The sequence below is a fragment of the Phocoena phocoena genome, chromosome 13 (genome assembly GCF_963924675.1).
Source record: "Phocoena phocoena chromosome 13, mPhoPho1.1, whole genome shotgun sequence".
Classification (NCBI taxonomy): domain Eukaryota; kingdom Metazoa; phylum Chordata; class Mammalia; order Artiodactyla; family Phocoenidae; genus Phocoena; species Phocoena phocoena.
Window position 1 is genome coordinate 14,561,954 of NC_089231.1, and position 6,839 is coordinate 14,568,792.

At 36.5% G+C, this 6,839-nt stretch overlaps 1 pseudogene; it reads right to left on the reverse strand.

Annotated features, from left to right (window-relative positions):
• Window positions 1–4,032: 4,032 nt before the first annotated feature.
• Window positions 4,033–4,427, reverse strand: LOC136133301 (nuclear transport factor 2 pseudogene; annotated as a pseudogene).
• Between the last annotated feature and the right edge of the window lie 2,412 nt (window positions 4,428–6,839).

The following is a 6,839-nucleotide window of genomic DNA, read 5'->3' on the forward strand; positions in this document are numbered from 1 at the left end:
AACATTCAAGTTGTCCAAAATTTGTCCAGTGGGATCCCTTTCAAACTGGCCTGTATTCTTTCAATATACCTCCAGCATTCCTTCAGCGCTTCCTTACTTTATGGTGCAGCAAGATGTTTAGGCTTTTCTTAAAAATATCCCTGCTTGCTTTTCGTGGAGAGTGGTCCCGAGAAACCAAGATTTGGGTGCTAGGTATGTTCAGTGCTACTGATGGATCACTGCTTCTAAATCCCTTCATCAGAGAGCTAGGAAATATATGTGTGTAGGTGTACACATGCACACACACTCACACATATATAGACATATCAGATACATAGACATCCATATCTATATAAACACACATGTATATGTGTGCACACATAATACATATTATAGATTTGTATTTATTTCTCTCTTTGTGTGTGTGTATATTTATAGTTTTATACTAATATCTCTAGTTCCAGTCCAGCACTGCAGAGTGCATTCTTGTCATCCCTTTTTCCATATTTGTAACTCCTTCGCCAACAATGAGAAACCTAGCTTTCATTATCCTCGATACAGTTACACTTTTGTTCAAACTAGAGTATATGGAATACAGTTTTTAAATTCCTAACTCATACCACTGTGAAAAAAAAAGCAAACCTACAAACTGGAATTCAATATCTATTTACAATGTTTTAGGTTAAATGTACATAGAATGAAATGCACACCTCTCAAATGTACAATTCAATAAGTTTTGATGAATGTACCAGTACCCCTTGTTCTTTCTGAAGTAAATCTGTCATTCATATCATTGTTCCCCTGTGTGTAGTGCATCCTTTTTTTTCCTGGCTGCTTGCAGTTTGACTATGATAAGTTTGAGTGTGGTTTTCTTTGTATTCATAATGCTTGTGCTTTGCTGATCTTCTTCAAACTATAAGTTTATGTTTCAGCAAATTTGAGAACTTTTCTGCCACTATTTCCTCAAGTATTTTTCTGTCCCATTCTCTCTTTTCTCTTTTTCTGTGACTAATTACTCGTATGTTAGACTGCTCGGTATTGTTCCTCATGTCATTGAGGATCTATCCTTTTTCTCTCCTTTTCAGATTAGATGGTTTCTACTGATCTGTCTTCAGGTTCACTGATCCTATGTCTTCCAGATCCAATATTCTGCTAATCTCATATACTGATTTTATTTACTATTACTAAGGTAAAATTGACATATAACATAATATTAGTTTCAGGTGTACAACATGATCATTCAGTATTTGTATACACTGTGAAGGGATCCCCACAATAAGTCTGTCTAGTTACCATCAGTCACCATACAAAGATACAATTTTATTTTATTTTTTTTGCTTGTGAGGAGAACTTTCAGGGTTTACTCTCTTGGCAACTTTTAAATAAGCAATACAATAGTATTGACTATAATTTCCATGCTTACATACATCCCCATGACTTATTTATTTTATAACTTGAAGGTTGTACCTCTTGACCTATGTATTTCTCCTACCCCCTATCCCCTTCCCTTCTGGCAACCACCAATCTGTTCTCTGTATCTATGAGTTTTGTTTTGTTTGTTCATTTTTTTTTTTTTAGATTGTATGTATAAGTGAAATCACATGGTATTTGTCTTCCTCTGTTTGATTTATTTCACTTAGTGTAATACCCTCAAGGTCCATCCATATTTTCACAGATGGCAAGATTTCCTTTTTAATGGCTAATATTCTATGTTTTATATATGCCGCATCTTCATTATCTGTTCATCTACTGAGAGGTGCTTGGGTTGCTTCCATATGTTGGCTATTGTAAATAATGCTGTGATGAACACAGGTGTGCATATATCTTTTTAAATTAATGTTTGTGTTTTTTTCAGATAAATACCCAGATGTGGAATTGCTAGACCATATGGTAGTTCTATTTTTCAATTTTTTGAGGAACCTCCATACTGTTTTTCGTAGTGCCTACACCAGTTTACATTCCCACCAACAGTGCACAAGTGTTCTTGCCAACACCTGTTATTTCTTGCCAACACTTGTTATTTCTTGTCTTTTTTGAGAATTGCCATTCTAACAAGTGTGAGGTGATATCTCATTGTGATTTTGATTTGCATTTCCCTGATAATTAGTGATGTTGAGCATCTTTTCATGTGCCTGTTGGCCATCTGTATGTTTTCTTTGGAAAAATGTCTATTCAGATGCTCTGTCCATTTTTTAATTGGATTGTTTGTTTTTGCTATTGAGTTGTATGAATTCTTTGTGTATTTTGGACATTAATCCCTTATCATAAATATGATTTGAAAATATTTTCTCCCATTCAGTAAGTTGCCTTTACATTTTGTTGATGGTTTCTTTTGCTATGCAGAAACTTCTAGTTTGTGGTAGTCCCATATGTTTATTTTTGTTTTTGTTGCCTTTGCTTTTGGTATCAAATTCAAAAAATCATTGCCAAGACCTATGTCAAGGAGCTAACTGCCTATGTTTTCTTCCAGGAGTGTTATGGTTTCAGGTCTTATATTCATGTATTTAATCCATTTTGAGTTAATTTTTATGTATGGTGTAAGACAGTGGTCTAGTTTCATTTCTTTTGCATGTGGCTGTCCTCATCCACTAATTTTTAAAATTTCACATATTGTACTACTGGGTCTCCATTTTTTGTGGTTTTTATTTCTCTGATGAAATTCTCTATTTTTTTGCTCTATATTTTCCTCTGAATCCTTGAACATATTTATAACAAAATAGCTCCTGTATATTCTGACCTCCCTGTATATTTCAGTTGGTTCCTGATGGCTGATATCTCATTTCAGCATGAATCATAATTTTCTCTGTTTTGCTTATCTAGGAACTTTTGTTTTTAAACAGAAAATTGTGTATGAAACATTCTAGAGACTAAATTGTTATCTTCCCCTGGAGAATGTTTGTAATTGTTTTATCTGGAATTAATCTGCTTGGACTCAAACTCTAAAAGCTAGCTCCTTACAGATGGCGGTAGCTAAAAGCTGTAACAATCTGTCACTTTCTGTAAGACACTAAGGGGTCTCAGCTCTTCATAGATCAGGGGTCAACCAAGGCTTTGGGCAGATTTTAAATGCAGAATTTTGGACTTCCCCATACTGTGGCTCTCTCTTTTCCAGGTTTCCTTTAATAGATTCTAGGTACTATGACAGTCCTAAAACCAGGCCAGTAAGACCCATGCTTTCTGCCTAAGGTCCAGACATCCCACACTGTGCAGAATGAGGACTTCCCTCACATGAAAAGTTGAATAAATGCAAAGTTACCAAGTTAATTTTTCTGTTTTAAAGGTAACTCTCTTCCAGTTTCTTGCTGTTTCTGGACTTGTTTTCTCTCATTTTTTCCAGTGTTTATGATTTTATCTGCAGGAGTTTTCATCCAATATCAGCTACTCTGCCATCACCAGAAGTAAAATTCCATTAACTTTTTCTTTTTCTTTTTTTTTTTTTTTTTGCGGTACACGGGCCTCTCACTGTCATGGCCTCTCCCGTTGCGGAGCACGGGCTCCGGATGCGCAGGCTCAGCGGCCATGGCTCGTGGACCCAGCCGCTCAGTGGCATGTGGGATTTTCCCGGACTGGGGCACGAACCCGTGTGCCCTGCATCAGCAGGCGGACTCTCAACCACTGCGCCACCAGGGGAGCCCTCCATTAACTTTTAATGATGTACCATTTGTTGTTATTTTTATTTCTTTGTTGTTAAGAAAATTTTCGTGGTTTTATTGTATCATGAGGCAATGAAACACCTGAAAAAATCAGTATCTGGGCCGTGAGGCAGCTGCTTTCTCCTTCACTTCTTTGGGTTACTAGAACAACTTGTCAGTAGATTAAAAAAAAAAAAAAAAAAGACAACCTTTTGCATTACTTAAGTCTTTCCAAGGCGTGGGCTGGTACAACACAGACTTCTCCTGTCAGATGCAACCAGTCTAGGCGTTCAAACATCATGTGCAATGCCTCAGTAGCAGCAGCGCACCTGCCCGCTCCCAGCGTGGCCCTGCTCATTTGTGCATGATATTTGGAGCATCTGGAGGAGTGTGAATAGTATCAGGAAGAGGAGGGAGGAGGTCAGCCGAAGTTGTGCAGGGCAAGCCTGAACGTGTCATTGGTGCAAACCCAAGCATCACTGATGTTCTTTAATGGGAACATCTGGTGGAACCCCATGACAGGGTCTTCATCGGCCTTGAGCTGGTCCACAACCATGCTGATGATGCAGCTATCTGGCCTGGGCTGATGGTCCTGTGCTGTGATGCTGTCCTGGATTTTCTGGAACGGAAGGCTAGACAATTTCTCCACGGTGGCAGGTTTCTCCTGGAATTGCTGTCCTTCCCAAGTAAGACATGTCGCTTCAATATAACTTGTCGCGTCAATATGTGTGGTTGGGTTCTGTCGTTATCGAATAACTGGTAGTAATGTTGAATGAAGCTGGAGCCAGTCTGCTCCCAAACTGGCGTGTCTCCCATTCTGGGGCGCCACCCCGCCTCGTTGAGGCCCGAAGAGCTGGCACAATGGTGGCAGCAGTGGCGGCAACCCGGTGTGGTCTTCTCCCACCTTCCCTTGCCACCCCACTGCACTCTGTTGTTTTCATTTCTAAAAATAAGTCTTGTAGAAAATGTGGAAAATACAAAAAAAAAAGAATAATAAATTGTATCACTATTATCCAGAAATAACCATTATTAACATTTTGAAATACTAAAGTTTTCCCTCTGCAATTTTTTCACACCCATGCACTCACACACACAAAATTGGTGTATATATGCTACTTTGTATTCTGATTTCTTCATTTATCATATCACGAATATTTCCATTTGATTACATATATTTTGTAATGACATTTTAATTATTAAATAATATGCTCTCATGTGGCTGTACATTTATTTAACCATTATTGTTGACTACTTGGATTGATGCTAATTTTCACTCTGTTAAATAGGACTGGGAAACATACCTTATACATTAATCTTTTATAGCATGTTGTGTTATTTCATTAGGGTTGATTTCCAGAAATAAGGGTGCTACGTCAAAAGTATAAATATTTAAGAATTCTTTCTCTTCCTTGATTTTTTTAAAAAAATCAATTTATACCTAAATTGGTTGCACACGAGAGTTTTGACTCACAACTTCTATACATGCAGGCATTATTATAAAATATTTCCAATTTGACAAGGGAAAAGTGATAACTCACTGTAGGTTTAGCTTGCGTTACTACTGAGATTGAACATTAAGTATGTTTATTGGCCATGTGTAATTATTTTCTGAACTATCTATTTATGTATTTTACCAATTTTTCTATTTGGATGATGTTCTTATTGATTTGTAAGAGCTCTTTATGTCTTATTTACTAAGATCTACTACATGTCAGACACTGGGTGATTGAAATTTTGTGGTGAACAAATCATATATAGTTTCTGCCTCTTGAATCTTTTACACCAAGTGTTATATGAATTTTTGCCTATATCCATTAACTTTGGTCAAAAATATTTTTTATCAGAGCAATTCTTGAATTTGGTAACAAATCAAGAAATATAGAAATACTAGTTCTACTTCCCTTCTCATTCCCAGACCCATTCTTCAGAAGCAGCCTCTTCTGGTGCTTGATGCTATGGTTCAAGAAAACATGCTTGGGGCTTCCCTGGTGGCGCAGCGGTTGAGAATCTGCCTGCTAATGCGGGGGACACGGGTTCGAGCCCTGGTCTGGGGGGATCCCACATGCCGCGGAGCGGCTGGGCCCGTGAGCCACAACTACTGAGCCTGCACGTCTGGAGCCTGTGCTCTGCAACAAGAGAGGCCACGATAGTGAGAGGCCCGTGCACCACGATGAAGAGTGGTCCCCGCTTGCCGCAACTAGAGAGAGCCCTCGCACAGAAACGAAGACCCAACACAGCCAAAAATAAATAAATAAACAAATGTGGGGTTTAAAGATAAAAGAATATTAAAAAAAAAAAAAAAAAAGAAAACATGCTTGGTTTTCTCTTTCCTTCATTTAGAAATACTAGACAATATCTAATAACCTCTAATATGACAGGTGAAGATGTAAATCATTTGTAACTTTGTCTTTTTTCCCTCCTCTTAGAGTTTCAGATTTATACCATTTTTAGTTTTCTATTATTTTTGTGACTTAAAATAAGAACTTAAATCTGTATTTTTTGTTGTATCAAGTTTTAGAAGTATCATCTTATGCAATATGAAAATATTACCTTTTCTCCCTTTCTTCCCCATTCATGTTACATCTCAACATGAAATTAATTCTATTTTTTCTACACTCAAATGTTTAAAATTTTACCACATTTAATTTGCGTCCTATTTTATATTATTTTTTATTTTTTTCACTCATATCTTTGTGAGCATCCTGATTCTTAATTACAACTGCATAGTATTCTTTCGAACAGTTATTTTATAATAAGTGCCCTATATATAAACATTTACATTACTTCCAATCTTTTGCTATTGTAAGGTTATAATATATGAAATCATTAGTTTTGGATAAAAATAATGGAATATTGGCATTTTCACAAATATAAATCCAATACAAGAAGTGCTGTCTTTAGAAGATATTTCTAACATTGCCAATTTTTCTTTTAAGGCTTGTACCATTTTGTATGAAGTTTTCTGTTTCTCCCAGCTTTGATAACACTTTTTGCTCTAATTTTAGAATTTTGCCAAATTAAAAGGTGAAAAATGGCATCCAATTTTAGTTATAATTTGCATTTCTGTTACTATATATATGAATGAAGTTGAGCATCCTTTCATATTTTAAGGGCCCTTTTATTTTTTTGTTTGCTGAACCATATTCACATCTTTTGAACTCTTTTTCTTTCTTTTTTTGAAATATATTTGACATATAACATTGTGTTAATTTAAGGTGTATCACCTGT